Source organism: Pseudophryne corroboree, chromosome 6, assembly GCF_028390025.1.
Source record: "Pseudophryne corroboree isolate aPseCor3 chromosome 6, aPseCor3.hap2, whole genome shotgun sequence".
NCBI lineage: Eukaryota > Metazoa > Chordata > Amphibia > Anura > Myobatrachidae > Pseudophryne > Pseudophryne corroboree.
In genome coordinates this window covers 95561218-95583488 of record NC_086449.1, presented here as the reverse complement: position 1 = coordinate 95583488, position 22271 = coordinate 95561218, and the positions used below count along the sequence as shown (strand labels likewise).

The 22271-nt window shown below is 45.4% G+C and overlaps 1 long non-coding RNA gene across 1 annotated transcript in view; it reads right to left on the bottom strand.

Annotated features, from left to right (window-relative positions):
- LOC134934865 (uncharacterized) overlaps positions 1–20674 on the bottom strand; it is a 53655-nt gene extending 32981 nt beyond the window's left edge. The window contains exons 1-2 of the long non-coding RNA XR_010179832.1: positions 20525–20674; positions 17028–17157 (exon numbers count right to left, since the gene is read on the bottom strand). This is a non-coding gene — a long non-coding RNA (uncharacterized LOC134934865). The remainder of the gene's footprint in view (positions 1–17027; positions 17158–20524) is intronic.
- Between the last annotated feature and the right edge of the window lie 1597 nt (positions 20675–22271).

Genomic DNA, 22271 nt, shown 5'->3' with positions numbered 1-22271 from the left:
CCTTGGAGTGTCGGCCACTGTCTTTGCTGAAAATAAATAAATAAATAAATAAATTAAAATATATTTATATATATACTGGAAGATAGGTCGGCACTCCCCAAGAACTATTATCTTGCTCCGGTGCCCTCTGTAATGCTGGTAACACTATTGAAGAAAGGAACAGCGGCACAAAAAAAAACATCAAATAGGTGGCTATTTGATGTTTTTTTTTAATACATCTGACTCTTCATAAAGATTCCGAGTGCCGATAGATATATATATATATATATATATATATATATATATATATATTGTGACAAGAACACTGGAATAGTGTTTGAGGGCAGGTATGTTTGTCCCAGGTTCTTGTCTTACATGTACAGGTTGAGTATCCCTTATCCAAAATGCTTGGGACCAGAGGTATTTTGGATATCGGATTTTTCCGTATTTTGGAATAATTGCATACCATAATGAGATATCATGGTGATAGGACCTAAATTTAAGCACAGAATGCATTTATGTTACATATACACCTTATACACATAGCCGGAAGGTAATTTTAGCCAATATTTTTTGTAACTTTGTGCATTGAACACAGTGTGTGTACATTCACACAATTAATTTATGTTTCATATACACCTTATACACACAGCCTGAAGGTCATTTAATACAATAGTTTTAATAACTTTGTGTATTAAACAGTTTATGTACATTGAGCCATCAAAAAAACAAAGGTTTCACTATCTCACTCTCACTCAAAAAAGTCCGTATTTCGGAATATTCCGTATTTCGGAATATTTGGATATGGGATACTCAACCTGTACAGGTTGAGTATCCCTTATCCAAAATGCCTGGGACCAGAGGTATTTTGGATATCGGATTTTTCTGTATTTTGGAATAATTGCATACCATAATGAGATATCATGGTGATGGGACCTAAATCTAAGCACAGAATGCATTTATGTTTTATATACACCTTATACACACAGCCTGAAGGTAATTTTAGCCAATATTTTTTATAACTTTGTGCGTTAAACAAAGTGTATCTACATTCACACAATTCATTTATGTTTCATATACACCTTATATACACAGCCTGAAGGTCATTTAATACAATATTTTTAATAACTGTGTGTATTAAACATAGTTTGTGTACATTGAGCCATCAAAAAACAAAAGTTTCACTGTCTCACTCTCGCTCAAAAAAGTCCGTATTTCGGAATATTCCATATTTCGGATATTTGGATATGGGATACTCAACCTGTATTAGGAAAATGTTTTGTTTTGTCAGAACCTTTTGAGTTTATTGGAAAAGCTGGATAAGGGCCCTGAAAGAGAGATAGGGCAAGTTCCAGACATTGGGTCCAGTTTGAGTCTTTGTCTTCACAGAGGGCTAATCAGGGTTTCAGCTGTGTAAGTGGGTTATAGGGCTGCTAGCCTGATTAGTGTGTGCAGACTGCCTGGGAAGACTGCAGGATCTCTGTGAGAGAAATACGATTCCTTACACAAGTGAGCCATACAGTGTTGGTTGGAAAACTCTGTGTTTTTGTTTAGAGACAGTTAGGAACGTCTTATGTTTAGTTAGTGCCGGACAGGCAAGGTATTTTCTTTTGATGTTTGTTTTGTTTTCTGTTTAATAAAACTGGTCGTTGCCAGCTGCACCATAAAAACTGGACTTGTATGACTTCTCAGCTGCTGCTGGCTGCCACCTACCCCAAGAAACGTGGTCTGATTCCCCTACAGTGTTACAACTTGGTGGAGAATGCAAGCACTGCCGTTCTGCGCATAAGTGAAAGCCGCAGCTTTAGGAGGCCTGCAGAAAACGGTGGTTTATGCAGATACAGCCCAGTGTGAAGTTGCTGAGACTCACCCCTGAGTGTTTGATATATGTCCTGGGTGAAAGCAACTACAAAGCCGCCTGAAAAATCTGTCGACATGGAGGAACTGCTCAAAGCCTTGCTGCAAGCTACAGCGGCTCAGCAGGAGGCCATCAGACAGCAGCAGGTGGCAATGGAGGAAAATTGGAGGCAACCGCGTCAGGATAGAGAGGCCTTAGCAGAAGTTGTGCAGAGCCTTGCAGCCCGGATTGGAGATGTGGCCGTTAGTGCTCTGACCAGCTCTAGCTCTATACGGGCCAGTCACTTCCTGCAGAAAATGACAGAGGCTGATGATGTGGAGGCCTACCTGACCAAGTTTGAAAGGACTGCTGAGAGTGAGAACTGGCCGAAAGCACAGTGGGCCAGTCTGCTGGCACCTTTTCTGTCAGGTGAGCCCCAAAAAGCGTACTTTGTTTTAAGCCCTGCTGAGGCTCAGGACTATGATAAACTAAAGACTGAGATCCTGACCCGCCTGGGAGTCACGCTGTCAGTACGAGCACAATGGGTGCACCGTTGGGTGTACGCCATGGAAAGGCCTCCTCGCTCCCAGATGCACAACCTTATTCAGCTAACAAAAAAATGGTTACAGCCAGAGACATTAACTGGTCCCCAGATGGTTGAAAGAGTTGTCATGGACCGCTATTTGAGATCTTTGCCCATGGTCCTGCGCAAGTGGGTGACCCATGGAAACCCGGATACTGCTGACCAATTAGTGGACATGGTAGAGAGGTACTTGGCGGCAGAGGAACTACTGATGACCACCCAGCAACCCATAGATCCTCGACAGCGCCCTTCCGTAAAGACTGGTAAGACTGTTCCATGGGAAAACGTTGCTGGGCGGATAAGAGAACGCAAGGCTGAAGAGACTGTAAACACTGGCCCTGGAGACAGGCCAATGGGGCTAGAAAGGTATATGCTGCCCAAACGGGTTGATAATCGTGTGGTTAAATGTTTTAGGTGTGGTATGCCAGGTCATGTTATTGCCAATTGCCCAGTCACGCAAGAACCCATCCAATGTGATGCTGCCTTTGAATGTCACAGAATGTCTTTCTTTGCTAGGTTAGCCTGTACTGTGGTACCTTCACCTGAGCTGTAAAAACAAATGTGTGACATGTTCTTAGAGGGTAACCGGGTAGAGGCCTTGCTAGATTCAGGAAGTTTAGTTACCCTTGTGAAAGCTGGGTTAGTGAACCCCTTAAAGGTCCAGCAAATACCTATTGGGGTTACTTGCATACATGGGGATACCCAACATTATGTCACTGCTGAAGTGAATATAGAAACTTGTTGTGGGTCAGCAATTGTTAAAGTAGGATTGGTCCCCACCTTGGTGCATGAGGCCATAATAGGGAGGGATTTTCCTCATTTTTGGAAACTGTGGGAATCACGTTTATCAACAGATATGAGAAGTAAAGAGCCAGTTGATAATCACGGTGATTTTATGGATGTACGTGTGTCTTCAGAACTTTCTGACCCTTTGCCTTTTGCTAACTTGGCTGGGGAAGTGACAGATGGGGAGTCCAGTGAAGACCCTCTTGCTGGGAACAGAGACATAGTAGTTAGAACTGAAAGCGTGCCTGACCTGGAGGTAAAGAAGGATCTGTTTGCATCTGAACAGTTAAAGGATCCTACCTTAATAAAGGCTAGAGAGAATGTTAAGATTGTTAATGGGGAACCTGTGGTACCAGGTGACAGGGTTACATATCCCCACATGGCCATCTGTAATGAGCTCTTGTACCACATTGTCAAAAGGGGTGAGGATGTGGTGGAACAGCTGGTAGTTCCCCAGCCTTATCGGAGAACGGTACTAGATTTAGCTCATAGTCACGTTACAGCAGGACATTTAGGGGCAGAAAAAAACACTGAAAGAGTTTTACAAAGGTTCTTTTGGCCAGGGGTGTTATGCACACCAGTGCCAGCAGGAATGTACTGGTGTCTGAACGGTGAGGGATGCAAAACAAATGAACTCGCAGACAGACTGGGGAATATGACATTACATACACAGAAGGTGATAGGGTAACAAAATAAACACAAAGTGAACAGAGAAGCCCAAAGGCTAAGAAACTGGGTGTCTCCCTAGTATTAGGAATGCTCAGATGGAAAGAAGCAAGATGTAGTGATTTAATACGTAGAGAACCCGAAATGCTGTTGCTAAGGGCAACAGCAAAACCCTAAAGGGTGTGGCAGTAAACTCCTTGGTCAGAGATGGAATAATAGACACAAGGAGAGTCTCCACAATCCTAGTCCTCACTTGCAGTGCACTGGTTCAGCTTACTGCCACTAAACTGACACCTGAACACCTTGCACAGTGAGAAAGGATTTTGGCAGGCAAGTCTGAGAATACAGCCGCAAACTTGCTAGGTTCACAGAGTAGCAAAAGAACCCCAGCAGGTTAAACGACTGACTCCAGTCTTACTGCTAGGTCTGGATTGGCAGAGTGTAATACCAAATCCCAAGGCCTATTTGCAGTAAGCAACAAACAAATACAAAGTTTACACAGTACTAGCTAGCTTTCAGGAACTGACTAACCAACAAAGATTCAGCAGCATCTGCCTAACCTGAGAAGAGGGTTTATATAGCAGGTGCTGTCCACGCCCCACTCAGACCTCACAGACTGTGAGCACAAAAACCAGCACCGGATCCCCTGCCGTGCACAGAGCCTGTAACCACTGCACAGCAAAAGACCCGAACCGGAATATCAGCTACGCTCAGGTTACTCCGCTAGCACTTGTCTCCCGGTTGCCATGACGACGTGGCAGCACAGAGCAGGAGACCCTAACAGTACCCCCCCTCTGACGAGGGGTCAAAGAACCCCTACCACCGGGTTTATCGGGGAACTGCGAGAAGAAAGAGCGTAACAGTCTGGGGGCATGAAGATCACAACTGCGCACCCACGACCGCTCCTCCGGGCCATACCCCTTCCAGTGCACCAAAAATTACAGCCGACCCCGAACCATCTTGGAGTCAAGAATCCTTTCAACAACAAACTCCCTCTGGCCACGTATCAGAAGAGGAGAAGGTCTTCCACTGGAAGAAGGATTACTAATCGCCCGTTTTAAAAGGGAACAATGAAATGTTTTATTGATACCCAAAGAACGGGGTAGATATAACTGAAATGCTACCGGATTGATAACCCTAGTGATCTTATAAGGACTGATGAACCGGGGGCCTAACTTATGAGATGGCTCTCTCAACTTCAAATTCTTGGTAGACAACCAGACGAAGTCCCCTAATTTGAAGCTGCAGGGTCTTTTCCGCTTATCAAAAACCCTTTTGGTCACTAATGACACAGACACAAGGGCTTTCTTCACTTTCCTCCAAATACATCTAAGTACAGAAACCACAGAGGAACCACCAGGCGTGGAGTCCAGGGGGTCAAAAGAATTGGCCTTAGGATGATGCCCATACACACAAAGGAAGGGAGAGATCCCTGTAGCAGAGTGAGCCGCGTTGTTATAGGCAAACTCCGCCATGGACAGATGAGCAACCCAGTCAGTCTCAAACTTGGAGACATAACACCTGAGGAACTGCTCCAAGGACTGGTTCACCCTTTCAGTCTGCCCATTAGACTGCGGATGGTAGCCTGACGACAAGCTGACAGAAATCTGGAGATCGGAACAAAATGCCCTCCAGAATTTGGCCACAAACTTAGCCCCCTCAAGCCAGTGTCTCCACTCCTCGAGTGCATCCTTAATAGCCAACAATTCCCGGTTACCCACGTCATGATTCATCTCGGCAGGCGAAAATTTACGGGAAAAGTAAGCACAGGGATGAAGGCGATTATCAGACACCCCCATCTGAGAGAGCACTGCCCCAATACCCATCTCAGAGGCATCCACCTCCACAAAAGGACGCTCTGGATCTGGGTGTCGCAGCACCTTGGCCGAGACAAATGCCCTTTTGAGACGGGCAAAAGCCGCTTTGGCCTCACAAGACCAGTGAGCAACATCCGCCCCTTTCTTAGTGAGTGCCACCAAGGGCGCCACTATAGACGAAAATCCAGCGATAAATCGTCTATAAAAATTCGCAAAGCCCAGAAAACGCTGAAGCGCCTTCAAACTACTGGGCTGCACCCAATCCAGGACTGCCTGTACCTTGGAACCCTCCATTTGGAAACCTTCTGGGGAGATAATATATCCTAGAAATGCGATTTGCTGAACTTCAAATTCGCACTTCTCTAGCTTTGCCCCAAGCCGGTGGTCTCTGAGTTTCTGGAGGACTAAGCGTACATGCTTCCGATGTTCCTCCAGGGAATGGGAGAAGATTAGGATGTCATCTAAGTATACAACTAAGAATCTATCCAAATATTCCCTGAGCACATCGTTCATTAAGTCCTGGAAGACTGCCGGGGCATTACAGAGCCCAAAAGGCATCACCAAATATTCATAATGCCCTGAGTGGGTATTAAAGGCAGTCTTCCATTCATCCCCCTCTCTTATTCGGATTAAATTGTACGCACCGCGTAGGTCAATCTTAGAAAAAATGGTGGCAGTACGAAGCTGGTCAAACAAGACCGAAATGAGAGGCAGTGGGTATGAGTTTTTAATCGTGATACGGTTCAATTCCCTAAAGTCGATGCAGGGTCGCAACGAACCGTCCTTTTTACCCACGAAGAAGAACCCCGACCCAACTGGAGACTGTGAAGGTCTGATAAATCCCTTAGCCAAGTTCTCCTGAATGTACTCTGCCATAGCCTGAGTCTCAGGACGTGACAGGGAGTACAACCTGCTCTTGGGAAGCTTAGCATTCGGTAACAAATCAATGGCACAGTCATAGGGGCGATGGGGAGGTAGTACCTCTGCAACTCTTTTGGAGAACACGTCCGAAAAATCTGCATAACATCCTGGCAATCCTGTCAAACTTAGGTGCGAAAGCCTGACTGGAAGGCTCAAGCAACTCCTGAAACAATCAGTACCCCAACTAAGAATCTCCCCAGAGACCCAGTCAAATTGAGGATTGTGGGCCCTTAACCAGGGTAACCCCAACACCAATGGGGCAAAAGTACAGACAGTCACATAAAAGGACAATTTTTCAGAGTGTGTGGCTCCAATAGACAAAGAAATCTGGCTAGTGCAAGAGGTAATTTTACCCTGGGATAATGGTTCCCCGTTTAACCCACAAATCTCAATTTCCGATGCCAAGGGTACTAAGGGAACAGAGTGTTTCAGGGCGAATTGGCGGTCCATAAAAACCCCGTCGGCCCCACTGTCCACAAAGGCCTCAGTCTTGACAGTTTGACCGAGGATCTTCAAGGTCACCGGAATGATAAAAGTCTTCTTGGGAAATTCTGACTTCTGGCCTGACAGGATATTTCCCATCACCCTCAAGCCCTGAAGGTTTCCGGCTTTTCTGGGCATGATACTACCACATGACCTTTATTCCAACAGTACAAACATAACCCCTGCTGTCTCCTCCGCGTCTTCTCACGCGAGGAGAGGCGGGTAGCCCCAATCTGCATAGGCTCCTCGGAAAATTCCTCAGAGTCTGAGGTTCCCTTGGGAAAGAAGGAAACCTCGGTCTCCCTTTCAAGCCTGCGCTCTCTCAGCCGTCTATCCACCCGAATGGATAACTGCATGAGCTGATCCAAGCTATCAGGCAAGGGATATTGTACCAGTTGGTCTTTTAACTGGTTAGAAAGACCTCTTCGGTACTGGTGTCTCAGGGCTGGGTCATTCCACTGGGTATCATGGGCCAACCTCCGAAACTCCGTACAATAAACCTCAACTGGCCTTCGCCCTTGCTTAAGGATCGAAATCTGAGCCTCGGCTGAGGCCGTCTTGTCAGGGTCATCATACAACATGCCCAGTGCCGTAAAAAAAGCATCAACACTTTTAAGCGACGGACAGTCAGGCTGCAACCCATATGCCCAGACCTGTGGGTCTCCTTGTAGCAAGGAAATCACTATGTCCACCCGCTGAATCTCCGACCCAGAAGACTGAGGCCTAAGCTGGAAATATAGCTTGAAGCTCTCCTTGAAACAAAAGAAATGCGAGCGATCTCCAGAAAAACGATCCGGGAGATTTACTTTCGGCTCCTTATCCCCTGAAGGTACTGCTGCTGCGGGAGCTCCGCCAGCGGCCTGCGAGGTGTGCATTTTAATGGACAAATCATTAAATTGTCGAGTCAGGACCTGCACCTGATCGACCACCTGTTGCAAAGTATTTTGAGGGGTATGCTCCATATTCCCACAAAATTTCAACAGGAGTATTGGGCTGCTGAATATGTTATGCACACCAGTGCCAGCAGGAATGTACTGGTGTCTGAATGGTGAGGGATGCAAAACAAATGAACTCGCAGACAGACTGGGGAATATGACATTACATACACAGAAGGTGATAGGGTAACAAAATAAACACAAAGTGAACAGAGAAGCCCAAAGGCTAAGAAACTGGGTGTCTCCCTAGTATTAGGAATGCTCAGATGGAAAGAAGCAAGATGTAGTGATTTAATACGTAGAGAACCCGAAATGCTGTTGCTAAGGGCAACAGCAAAACCCTAAAGGGTGTGGCAGTAAACTCCTTGGTCAGAGATGGAATAATAGACACAAGTAGAGTCTCCACAATCCTAGTCCTCACTTGCAGTGCACTGGTTCAGCTTACTGCCACTAAACTGACACCTGAACACCTTGCACAGTGAGAAAGGATTTTGGCAGGCAAGTCTGAGAATACAGCCGCAAACTTGCTAGGTTCACAGAGTAGCAAAAGAACCCTAGCAGGTTAAACGACTGACTCCAGTCTTACTGCTAGGTCTGGATTGGCAGAGTGTAATACCAAATCCCAAGGCCTATTTGCAGTAAGCAACAAACAAATACAAAGTTTACACAGTACTAGCTAGCTTTCAGGAACTGACTAACCAACAAAGATTCAGCAGCATCTGCCTAACCTGAGAAGAGGGTTTATATAGCAGGTGCTGTCCATGCCCCACTCAGACCTCACAGACTGTGAGCACAAAAACCAGCACCGGATCCCCTGCCGTGCACAGAGCCTGTAACCACTGCACAGCAAAAGACCCGAACCGGAGTATCAGCTACGCTCAGGTTACTCCGCTAGCACTTGTCTCCCGGTTGCCATGACGACGTGGCAGCACAGAGCAGGAGACCCTAACAAGGGGTTTATAAAGAAGTGTCTGAATATTGTTCTTCCTGTCCTGAATGCCAGTATCATGCCTCTAAACCCCATTTCAGGAGCCCACTAGTTCCCATGCCGATTATAGATGTCCCATTTGACAGAATAGCCATGGATCTCGTGGGGCCCTTGTTAAAGTCCGCTCGGGGCCATCAGTATATCCTGGTAATAATGGACTATGCCACTCGATATCCTGAGGCTGTCCCTTTACGCACTATCACAACCAAGGCGATAGCTAGGGAGCTGGTGCAGGTTTTTAGTAGAGTGGGAATACCAAAAGAAATTTTGACTGACCAAGGTACTCCATTTATGTCAAGGATCATGAAAGAATTATGCAAATTATTTAAGGTCACTCACCTCAGGACATCCATTTACCATCCCCAAACTGATGGGTTGGTGGAAAGGTTTAATAAAACATTAAAAAGTATGTTAAAAAAGGTTATTGATAAAGATGGGAAAAACTGGGACTGTTTGTTGCCCTACTTGTAAATGACCATCAGAGAAGTTCCTCAGTCCTCTACGGGGTTTTCTCCATTTGATTTGTTGTATGGTAGACACCCCAGAGGGCTGTTGGACATTGCCAAAGAGACGTGGGAAGGACAGCCCACTCCTTATAGAAGCGTTGTTGAACATGTAACACAAATGCAGGATAGGATTGCAGCCGTGGTACCTATTGTCAGAGAGCACATGGAACAGGCCCAAAGTGCTCAACAGAGGGTATATAACCGGAGTGCCAAGATACGGGAATTTGCTCCTGGAGATAGAGTTCTTGTTTTGGTACCCACTGTGGAAAGCAAGTTCTTAGCTAAATGGCAGGGTCCATTTGAGATTAGGGAAAAAGTGAATGAGGTTAATTACAAAGTATACCAACCGGGAATGAGAAAACCTGAACAAATCTACCATGTTAACTTAATCAAACCCTGAAAAGATAGGTGGTCTCTGTCAGCGGAGCCTTGCCCTTCGGTGTCTTCACCTCGGTTGCTTCCCGCAGTAAAGGTGTTAGAGACATTATCAGCTGATCAGAACAATCAGGTTAAAGAATTTCTCATCCAAAATAGGGAGATATTTTCAGAGCTGCCTGGCCGAACGACCATAATAAAACATGACATTGTCACAGAACCAGGAGTCAGGGTCCATTTAAAGCCATATAGGATTCCTGAAGCTCAGCGAGAAGCTGTTTCTAAAGAAGTTAAAACCATGTTAGAACTTGGAGTCATAGAGGAATCTAACAGTGAGTGGTCCAGTCCCATAGTTCTCATCCCAAAGCCAGACGGTAGCATACGCTTCTGTAATGACTTTCGTAAGTTAAATGAGGTGTCCAAGTTTGACGCATACCCCATGCCCCGTGTGGATGAGCTTATAGAAAGGCTGGGAACAGCGAGGTTTCTCACCACGTTGGACCTGACCAAAGGTTACTGGCAAATACCTTTATCTGATAGCGCAAAAGAAAAAACAGCCTTTTCGGTTCCGGAGGGGCTGTACCAGTATAAGATGTTACCCTATGGGTTGCATGGGGCTCCAGCAACCTTTCAACGGGCGATGGATAAAATTTTGAGGCCCCATAGAAAATATGCAGCTTCCTATTTGGATGATGTGGTAATTCACGGTACAGACTGGGAGTCCCATTTGGTTAAAGTACAAGCAGTACTGGACTCAATCAGAGAGGCAGGGTTAACTGCTAACCCAAAGAAGTGCTGCCTCGCAATGGAGGAGGTCAAATACTTGGGCTTCACCATAGGCAGAGGTCTGATTAGGCCCCAATTGATTAAAATTGATGCTATTCAATACTGGCCTCGTCCAGTGAATAAAAAACAGGTAAGGGCTTTTTTGGGAATAACTGGGTACTATAGACGGTTTATTCCCAATTTTGCAACCACAGCAGTGCCGTTGTCAGACCTTACCACAGGGAAGAAGTCAAATATGGTGAAATGGAACCCTGATGCAGAAAATGCGTTCCAAGCGTTAAAAGTGGCTTTGTGTTCACAACCTGTATTGATAACACCAGATTTTTCAAAAGAATTTGTGGTACAGACAGATGCCTCAGAGGTAGGGATAGGGGCTGTGCTGTTCCAAATCAGAGATGGGGACGAACACCCTATCATTTATTTGAGTAGGAAACTCAATGAGCATGAAAAAAAGGTATGCCATTGTGGAAAATGAGGCTTTGGCCATTAAGTGGGCACTAAATACCTTGAGATATTACCTCTTGGGTAGACAATTCAGACTAGTGACAGATCATGCCCCTTTAAAATGGATGTATGTAAATAGAGGCAAGAATGCTCGTGTAACTAGATGGTTTCTAGCATTGCAGGATTTTAAGTTTACTGTCGAACATAGACCGGGTACACAATTGGCCAACGCAGATGCATTGTCCCGCAACTTCTGTTTGGGGGCTACAAGTGTTCCGGCCCCTAGGTAGAAACAGGGGAGGGGGATATGTGATAAGAACACTGGAATAGTGTTTGAGGGCAGGTATGTTTGTCCCAGGTTCTTGTCTTACATGTATTAGGAAAATGTTTTGTTTTGTCAGAACCTTTTGAGTTTATTGGAAAAGCTGGATAAGGGCCCTGAAAGAGAGATAGGGCAAGTTCCAGACATTGGGTCCAGTTTGAGTCTTTGTCTTCACAGAGGGCTAATCAGGGTTTCAGCTGTGTAAGTGGGTTATAGGGCTGCTAGCCTGATTAGTGTGTGCAGACTGCCTGGGAAGACTGCAGGATCTCTGTGAGAGAAATACGCTTCCTTACACAAGTGAGCCATACAGTGTTGGTTGGAAAACTCTGTGTTTTTGTTTAGAGACAGTTAGGAACGTCTTATGTTTAGTTAGTGCCGGACAGGCAAGGTATTTTCTTTTGATGTTTGTTTTGTTTTCTGTTTAATAAAACTGGTCGTTGCCAGCTGCACCATAAAAACTGGACTTGTATGACTTCTCAGCTGCTGCCGGCTGCCATCTACCCCAAGAAATGGGGTCCGGTTCCCCTACAGTGTTACAATATATATATATAATATAGTTCCAAAGGTCCAGCACTCCAATAATAGAAAGAATAGCCACTAGTGCGAGCACAATTCCATATACGTCAAAGGTTCTGCACTCGGCGTAATAAACACAGTAGACAGATTACAACATTGTTTCAGTGCTTTACCACTATCCTCAGGTTACCTTGTAATCTGTCTACTGCGTTTATTATGCCGAGTATATATACACAGATACGGCGCTTCCATTATGCAGCTTTAAGCAGCGGGCCCTGAGGGGGCAGACCCACTCTCCTCTCCCCATCCGAGGAGGATGACAATGGCTGTGAAACTTGTAGGAAGCCAACTTTACATCTGGGGGACTGGACAGTTGGTAATGGGGTGTGTGTGGGGAAGGGGGGTTGGAGAAGGGGGGGCAGTAAGCAGATGGTTTGCCTAGGGTGCTGAGAAACCTTGCACCGGCCCTGGGACTATGCAATGGCTCCAGTGGGAATCTCTTTTCTTTCTGGGAGGCAGCTTCACTTGCGATAATTATAATTCTGTAGCCTGGAGATGGATGAGGTCCGCAAAGAAATACAGATTTAATTATTCAGGAAATCTTAGCTCTTAACAGATGAAATACCCTGTAATGTCAATAAATAAGTGTAAATATTTCTTTATGTAACTAATGACAGTGTAGAGGTGCTGTTTATGATAATGTATCATACCCCCAGGTGAGCATTGCATGCAGTGTTTCTGATGTGCAAAGCATTTTGTTGCTGGTGTACACATTTGCTGTCAGATTAATCAATCTTCCAATGCCTGTTACATCAACTTCAGGCTAGGAGGAAATTGCCATTGCACAAAGAGAAATTGGATATTCCCACCAGATGGAATAGTACTTTCATCATCAATGTGCAGTTTCATGAGTGACAAAAATCTATGGATAACTATGTTGTCATGGACATGTAATAATTCAACTTTGAATGAGGAAGACTGACCTCCCAGCAATGGCAAATCATGGGGGATATACAGTAACATAGAAACATACCTCACAACTGTCCCATTTTGTTGGGACTGTCCCGCTGTCCCACCCATGGGCCGCAGTGTCCCGCAGTGGGGGGGGGGGGGGGGGGGGCAGTTGGGAGTCTCCTGCACTTGCTGCTCTGCTTAGCAGAGCAGTGGTGAATAGACTGTGCATGCGCACAGTGTCTATTCAGTGGAGACAGGAGGAGAGTGGACATGCCAGCAGCTCACGGAGCGCTGGGCATACCCCCTCACTGACAAAAACGGGGGCGTGGCTCACGTTCGGGGGTCCTCCCCCATGAGGCCATGCACCCTTTCCATAGGCCACGCGTGTGTACCTCTTTCATGATGAGGAAAGTTGGGAGGTATATAGTAACAGTATCTAAGGTTGAAAAAAAGACAATTTGTCCATCAAGTTCAACCTATTTCTGGTCTCCTTTGCAGGATTATTTTGGGCTAAATTTTGTCTGATGCTGATGTCAGCCGCTGTGTTTTATTCCTCTTTTCATAGTAACTATAGTGCGCGACTACGCACCATAACCCTGGATATCCTTATCCATTAGGAATTTATCTAACCCATTCTTAAAGGTGTTGACTGAGTCCGCCATTACAACTCCCTCAGGCAGAGAATTCCAAACACGTATTGTCCTTACTGTGAAAAAACCTTTACGCCGCATTGTGCGGAATCTCCTCTCCTCTAACCTAAGCAAGTGTCAACGTGTCCTTTATGCTGATCGTACCAAAAACTGGTCCCGCGCAAGCTCTGTGTATTGTCTCCCTATATATTTGTAGATGTTGATCGTGTCCCCTCTTAGTCTCTTCTTTTCCAGTGTAAACATGCCTAGCCTTGCAAGCCTTTCCTCGTATTACAGCGTCTCCATCCCCTTAATTAGTTTGGTCACCCACCTTTGAACCTTTTCTAGCTCCAGGATATCCATTTTGTAGTATGTTGCCCAAAATTGCACACAGTATTTAAGATGTGGCCTCACTAGTGATTTATAAAATGGGAGTATAACACTCTTGTCCCTTGCATCAATTCCCCGTTTATGCAAGCTAATATCTTATTAGCCTTCTTTGCTGCAATCCTACTTTGGGTACGACTGCTTAGTTTACTATCTAAGTGAACATCTAAGTCCTTTTCCAGTACAGAATCCCCTAATATTACCCCATTTAGTATGTAGGTGTAATTTTGGTTCTTGCTACCACAGTGCATTACCTTACACTTGTCTGTATTGAAGCACATTCTCCATTTGGCTGCCCATGCTTCTAGTTTAACTAAATCGTTCTGAAGAGACTCAGCATCCTCCTCTGTATTTATAACCTTACATAATTTGGTATCATCTGCAAAAATTGACACCATGATCTCTAGACCTAGGTCGTTAATATAAATGTTGAACAATAGTGGTTCTAGTACAGACCCTCGTGGCACACCACTTAGCACTTCAGTCCAATTTGAAAATTATCCATTATATATGTTGGTTATCTGGGGGTAGGCAGCCAATTGACTGCCTGTTGGGATACCGGCGGTCAGAATACCGATGCTGGAATCCCAAGACCAGCTGAAATACCGGCAGTCGGAGTTCTGGCCGCCGGCTGGTTACCCTTCTTGGGTGGTGGTCCACGCCACCACCCGGAGGGGAATATAAACCTGTGGTGAGCGAAGGTCGCTACCGGGCCTGAAGTGTGGTGAGCTCGCGAGGGGACACGCTGCGCTCGACGCAGGGATCCCGCCTGTCGGTCTCTTGGTGTCGGTCTCCTGACCGCCGGAATCCCGATCGCCGGGATCTCGTACTGATCCCCTCCCAGGAGGTTCTGATGTTGGTAGTGTGCAGTGAAAAATTATAGGGGTTATTCAGAGTTGTTGCAAACCAAAAAAGTTAGCAATTGGGCAAAACCATGTTGCACTGCGGATGGGGCAGATGTAACATGTGCAGAGAGATTAAGGTTTGGGTGGGTTTTATTGTTTTTGTGCAGGGTAAATACTGGTTGCTTATTTTTTACATTGCAATTTAGATTTTAGTTTGAACACACTCCACCCAAATCTAACTTTGCACATGTTACATCTGCCCCACCTGCAGGGCAAAATGTTTTTTGCCCAATGGCTAACTTTTTTGGTTTGCTAACAACTCTGAATAACCCCCAATGTGCTGTAGCCATCAAGGTCATGACACCACAGATTGCATTGGTATTCCCAGGCTGGGGCAATGTCTGTTTAGGTGAATTAAATCCACAGATCTTAAATTTGATTTTGCATCATAAACAAAACAATTCAGAGCTTCTTAATTTCTTTTTTAATTTGAATTTGCATTTGAAAATAAGGACTGCTGCATTCTAAATGTCTTAAATGAATGCTTAGTATTGCCTCTCACATGTCTATAATCATCCATTTCATAGTCCAATTAAAATGATTACATATCTTTGTTGGAAATGTAAAACAGGTTTGTGCCTACGATGTGTAGTTTAAACAAAGAAAAACTTTTAAAATTGCAAAAACATAGCAAACTGGCAAACTAGGAGGGAAGGGAGGCTGAGATCGAGAAAGGACTTAAGGTTAATCTGTAAGATTTTGACTAGTATATAGTCAAAAACATAAGGAAAGTTTGTGCACATCTCAAGGTGTTAGGCAGCTTGCGATACCGATTCGATCCTGATGCGCGCTCCCGTGGGGTCAGTATCTCAAGGCTAGATAGACTGTGCAGGCAACTCAATCTTGACCATCTAGTGTACTATCTAGTACAAAGTATAGTCTAAATTGGCACTTACTCAAAATCGTACATAGACAAAATTGAAAGTACAGATAGTCAAAATCGGTGTTATCTGTGCTATCTGGGCTCTGGGAGAGTTCAAGAGAAATCGCATAGTCAAAATCGGGCAAAGCAAGGATCTCACCATGTGTACCCACCTTTACACAGGCAGAAAAGCAACTGTGCCAGCTAGACGCTTAGACTACTAGTTAGTACAAAACTGGCAAGTGACAGAAATGTACACAATCAGAAAATGTTAATACATGAATATATTAATCTATCTATCTATCTATCTATCTATCTATCTATCTATCTATCTATCTATCTATCTATCTATCATAAGAAGTGGGGGCGATTCAGTTTTTTTATTGCACCTTATCTTCCATCTAATGTGATGGAAGATCGGGGGGTGATATTCAATTGTTGTTTCTTGTGCACTCATCGCGCCCAGAAGTTTCAGATAAAACGGCTAAACCCAATCAAAGTTCTAACTAATCTAACCCTAACCTTCCCCCTCGCAGCCAATCACTTTTGTCTACGTGGTGTATAGTCTATAGCTATTTACAGGAAACTCGAGTATATAACACTGATCATGATTACATGAGCTACAGTACTACTGATGCTTATCACTAGCTGGAGCCATGCCTAGTGCTGTCCAGGGTGGTGCCCTCATGAAGAGGTGCCCACCATAAAATAACACATTAAAACATGTTGCTGAAGCAGTTTAAACTTGTTGGGTGCTATCTGCTTCTGCTCACCAGCACATTCCCCTGCATTTTAGACAGTAGGGTGATGTCAAACCATACTGTGAAGAAGAGCATGCTCAACTACCGCACCAAGATGCCATTCTGTAATGCCCGTTCATAAACCAGAAAAATCCACTAAATGTAACACCAAGAAAGGAGGGGCGGATGGGCAATGGTTATAAGGAAAGTGCCCCTGCACCAGGCAGACCTAGCTTATATAGACTTCCCAAACCATTCCCAGCATCCCTTCTCCAAGTATCCATTGGCCCAGGGCACTTAATGCAATGGGGCCTTGGGGACAGGGGGGTTAATATTATATTGTGCATACATCCCAGACTGACCCATTCCAGGAGGGAAAAAATACACTGCTCCTGGACTTCCCTCTTAATATATGGTGTGACCTGTGTTGAACTATTTAATTGATAAGAATGGTATTTTAACACCACTGTGGCCTGTGGTAGCCCAAAAAGGGGCGTGGGCTTGGCAAAAGGGGGCATGGCTTCATGGGGTCGCTGCGACCAAAAGCCACACCCCATTTCCACAGCTCCACTTCTTCGGAGATGCTGGGATCCCTGGGTCACTTACAGCTCTCTCCGCCCTCTTATCTCTTCTCTGGTTGGGAAGCTCCATCGGTAGGTCACAAAACCTGATACTCCTGTGTCTCTGCCTGCACTGCATACCGTCCTTCTCACATACTGGCTGCCTGGTTCTGCTGCTGCACAAGAGAGAGATCTAGTGAGGTTAGTGTGCTCCAGCCAGGGGGGACCCTTGACAGTGTGGGGCCCGGGTACAGTATCCCTGTGCCTCTTCCCCCTTAAACTGGCTATGCACAGATGAGGCAGACAGTGAGCATCTATCTATCTATCTATCTATCTATCTATCTATATATCTATCTATCTATCTATTTAAAAACAGAACTGAATCTAACAAATATTATTTCTCCTTGGTCCAGATTTATCAAGCCTTGGAGAGTGATAAATTGCACGGTGATAAAGTACCAGCCAGTCAGCTTCTAACTGTCATTTTTCAAACACAGCCTGTGACATGGCAGTTAGTAGCTGGTTGGTTGGTTGGTTCGTTATCACTGTGCTATTTATTCTCCAAGGCTTGATAAATCTGGGCCCTTGTTTGTACAAAATGCAGCAGTCAGAATTATGTGTGACTGTGCTGTGGCAGTTCTTGACTCCCATATGTGTGTGCATGTGCACTGCTCAATGAGGGTTAACCTGCTCTTATTACAGGGTATGGCAATGCATTCCAAGTCATGTCTAATTTCCTAGGGCAGTGTTGTAGATTACAATGTAATTGAGGCTGTCATCTGCAGAATAAAAGCAGCATTTACATGCAGAGGATATGTCTCAGTGGCACTGCAGCAGGTGGGCGTATGGTAGCTCCAGTCTGACACCTTCTAAATGCTATTCATGTAAATATCAGTAAGCTCGAGCTTATTCTTTACAGTGGTAGCAAAGAAAGGGGATATTTAAAACCCTCCTCAATTTTTGCCTGGAAACTAACATCTCTTATTGAATTTTCTCAGTCTCAAATGTATTTGCACCCAGCATGCGCACCTGATCTGACTAGTGCAGGGGCAAACGCAGGATAACTATCCACCGCTGCTCTGCTAGCAGGTCAGCGGTAACAGGAGCCTGCTGACTGTCCCCCCCCACCATGGGACACTGCGGCCCGTGGGTGGGACAGAGGGACAGTCCCCAGAAAATGGGACTGTCCCGCGAAAAACGGGGCAGTTGGGAGGTATCGTTAAACTTTTATCACTGATTCATGCACGGGGATATTATTAGCCGTTTGGAGGTTTATGCCAATGTCGGGGACACATTAACTTCAATTATTTCTACTGTGTGCTGCAATTTTTATCATTATCTGTACTGTGCGTGAAACCATGTCTCCAGCTGCAATTCAGTGCAAGGTACGACAATTGCAAACAGTACCTCCCAACTGTCCTGATTTTCTCAGGACAGTCCCGTCTTTTGGCCACTGTCCTGCTGTCCCACCTGCGGGCCGCAGTGCCCGGCAGTGGGGGTTAGTTGTGAGGCCAACTGTCACTCACTGCAGAGTGACTGGGTACGTGCCAGCAGCTCCAAAGCAGAGATGTTGAAATGGGGTTGCCTTTTGGTTGCAGCAATCCCATGAAGCCCCCTTTTGTCAAGTCCACGCCCTCTTTTGGGTGCCCACGGGCGGCAGTACTGTAATGCGATTACATTACTTTTACACATCACATTACTTTCTATCGGATCCCTGTCCCTAAATGTGATCAATGATGCATCCTGGCAGAACTTAATTTCTTATTGCCACAAATAGCGGCGATAAGAAATTATAATTATGGGATCAAAAGCACAATAATTATAATTGGGCCCTATAATGTATTATTATTGTCTCATGTCCTCTTATTATCCTGATGTGTGCATATACTATATAAGAAATATTCCCTTGGAAATAACTGTTGTTATAGCCTATTGGGACGGTGGTCACAATAGGGGGACAGCGGATGTGAGAGTGTTAGGGGTGCAGGGGCCTGGCGCAGGGATTGGTGGGGTGTGGGGGCCTCTTAGGGTTGCAGGAGCCTAGTTCAGGAATTAGAGGTGCGTTGGGGCCTAGTTAAAGGCATAGGTACCATAGGTACAGGGAGTGTAGCTGCTATGGGCCCAGAGCTGAGAGGGGCCTAGCTTTCCTGGCACAGTTACATGTGTTATATACATTTATCATCATTGGGTAGTACATAGGGGCCCTTACAAACCTTTGCCTTGCGGCCTACAATATAGCTAATAATTACGCTCCTAGAGCTGCTCATTGTAATGTGGTATAATTTGAACTGGAGTGCATTATAATTTTATTTAATATGAACTGGGGCACTGTAAAGTGGCACAATATGAAGTGCAGGCACTATAGTGTGGCATAATATGAACTACATAGTAACATAGTAACTAAGGTTGAAAAAAGACAATTGTCCATCGAGTTCAACACTGGATGTCATAATGTGATTGAGAGTAATTCAGATCTGATCGTAGATGTGCTAAATTTAGCATATCTACAATCATTTACTCAGACATGCGGGGGGACGCCCATCACAGGGCTAGTCCCCCCCACATGTCTGGTTCTGCCCCCCTTCGTATGGGTGCAAAAGCAGCACATGGCGATGATGCTTTTGCTCCCGGCGAGTAGCTCCCTGCCTGCGCACCACCTGCGCGCTGGCAGGGGGCTGCCCGCCGCTTCCTGGGTCACAGTGGCTGCGTGTGACTTCACGCAGCTGCGCCACTGCCCGCCCTGCAACGGTCGGGACATACCTGCATTGTCCGGACCACGCCCTGCCATTGGTGTTCTAACGCAGTTGGCATGCCCCCTCCCACCCCGCAACCTCCTCTGTCTGTCAATCAGGCATAGGGGATCGCAGTCCTTTGGTATCTCACTGGGCTCCCAGTTAGCGCACACCCAGTGTGGCTGCTGCGCGTGTGCCCTCCACAAAAGGATTAAGACTGCGTTCGCTACCGCTGCAGCGATCCAGTCTGAATTAGCGCCTTTGTTGCATATTGCGTACTGATAGCCCTACAATGTGACATAATGTAAACTAGGGCACTACTATGGTTCATAAAACAACCCAGGGCACTACTATGGGGCACTACATTAACTAAGGCACTACTATGGATCATAATATAAACTAGGCAAAATTAAAAACCCCTTCAAAATGTTGCTATGTGGCCTAAAAATGTTTAGCTATGCCCCTGGGCCTAATGCAGGTTGGAATGGTGCAGGGGCCTCGGATGGGTGTGCGGAGCCTGGTTCAGGGATCGGATGTGTCAGGGATCAGGGTACCTGTGGATGCAGCTCCCCAGCCTATGAAACTGGAAGATGAGAGGAAAGATCTTAAGCATGTCGTGGATCCGGACGAGGAGGAAACCTGTCACCCAACTGAATAGCAAAAATCTCGCACCTGCAGGAAACACCCTGTGGTGCAAGATTTTTGGAAAATGAGCACCCAGTTGAATATTACCCAAAGAGTGCAGGAATTAACATCAGTGATATCAAATACAGGGTTACAGCAGTAAATAGCAGGTATCTGAGAGCCTCACCTCTGGAGTTAAGTACTGTGCACTGCATCACTCTGTACAGTAAAGGTGGCCACAGTCTGCACATGTGCAGTAGCATATCAGGTCAGAGGCCGCACCTCCCTGCAGACTCTGGGTCCTAGTGCCCGGCATGTATGCATAGAGAGGAGACAATGATGGAGCACACTGCTCTCTACAATAACAACATTTGCAGATGTTAATTTTTTTTAGTATAATAAAATATAATAAAGTATTTAATAATGTTTGGCTTCGTGTCTTGGTTCATTTTTTTTTTCATTATTTTGTCTTGTTCAGTCATTGGAAATATGACAAACTGGTACAATCAGGCAAGAAATATTTCTGTCGCCTGGAGCTGTGGTGTAGAGTTCCCTGTGGGAATTCCAGGACGAAGTCCTCTATTTCCTGTTAGTAAAAGCTGTTTACATGGTGAGTTCTGATCTCATAAGTATTCAGTAAATAAATGGTAGCTGTCACTCAAAATTAACCATTGACCTTGGCCAGGGATATAGTTTCGCACAGCGCTTCTTATTGAACTGTGGAGAGGTTGGAATGTAATGGTCTGTGAGACATTTTATGCATGATATTATTTATGCCGAATATGACAGCACACAAGACCAGGCAGAAATGTGTCTACATGTATATAAAGCTTTATTGGTTTCCATTATCTAGTAAAACTAATAAAACTTGACCTTGCTATTGACCAGTGGGAATATTTAATTGAAAAAAGAATATTGTGTGTACACTATGCGTCTGTGTAAAAGGGCATAGCTACCATAGGTGCAGGCAGTGCAGCAGCTGTGGGGCCCAGAGCTGAGAGGGGCCCACCTTTCCTGTCACAGTTACATGTGTTATATACAAGGGCGTAGCTACCATAGGAGCAGGCAGTGCAGCATCTGTGGGGCCCAGAGCTGAGATGAGCCACCTTTCCTGTCACAGTTACATGTGTTATATACAAGGGCGTAGCTACCATCGGGTGCAGGCAGTGCAGCATCTGTGGGGCCCAGAGCTGAGATGAGCCCACCTTCCCTGTCACAGTTACATGTGTTATATACAAGGGCATAGCTACCATAGGTGCAGGCAGTGCAGCATCTGTGGGGCCCAGAGCTGAGATGGGCCCACCTTCCCTGTCACAGTTACATGTGTTATATACAAGGGCATAGCTACTAGTGATGTGCACCGGACATTTTTCGGGTTTTGTGTTTTGGTTTTGGATTCGGTTCCGCGGCCGTGTTTTGGATTCGGACGCGTTTTAGCAAAACCTCCCTGAAATTTTTTTGTCGGATTCGGGTGTGTTTTGGATTCATTTTTTTTAAAAAACCCCTAAAAAACAGCTTAAATCATAGAATTTGGGGGTCATTTTGGTCCCATAGTATTATTAACCTCAATAACCATAATTTACACTAATTTTCAGTCTATTCTGAACACCTCACACCTCACAATATTATTTTTAGTCCTAAAATTTGCACCGAGGTCGCTGGATGGCTAAACTAAGCGACACAAGTGGCCGACACAAACACCTGGCCCATCTAGGAGTGGCACTGCAGTGTCAGGCAGGATGGCACTTCAAAAAAATTGTCCCCAAACAGCACATGCTGCAAAGAAAAAAAGAGGCGCACCAAGGTCGCTGTGTGACTAAGCTAAGCGACCCAAGTGGCCGACACAAACACCTGGCCCATCTAGGAGTGGCACTGCAGTGTCAGACAGGATGGCAGATTAAAAAAATTGTCCCCAAACAGCACACGATGCAAAG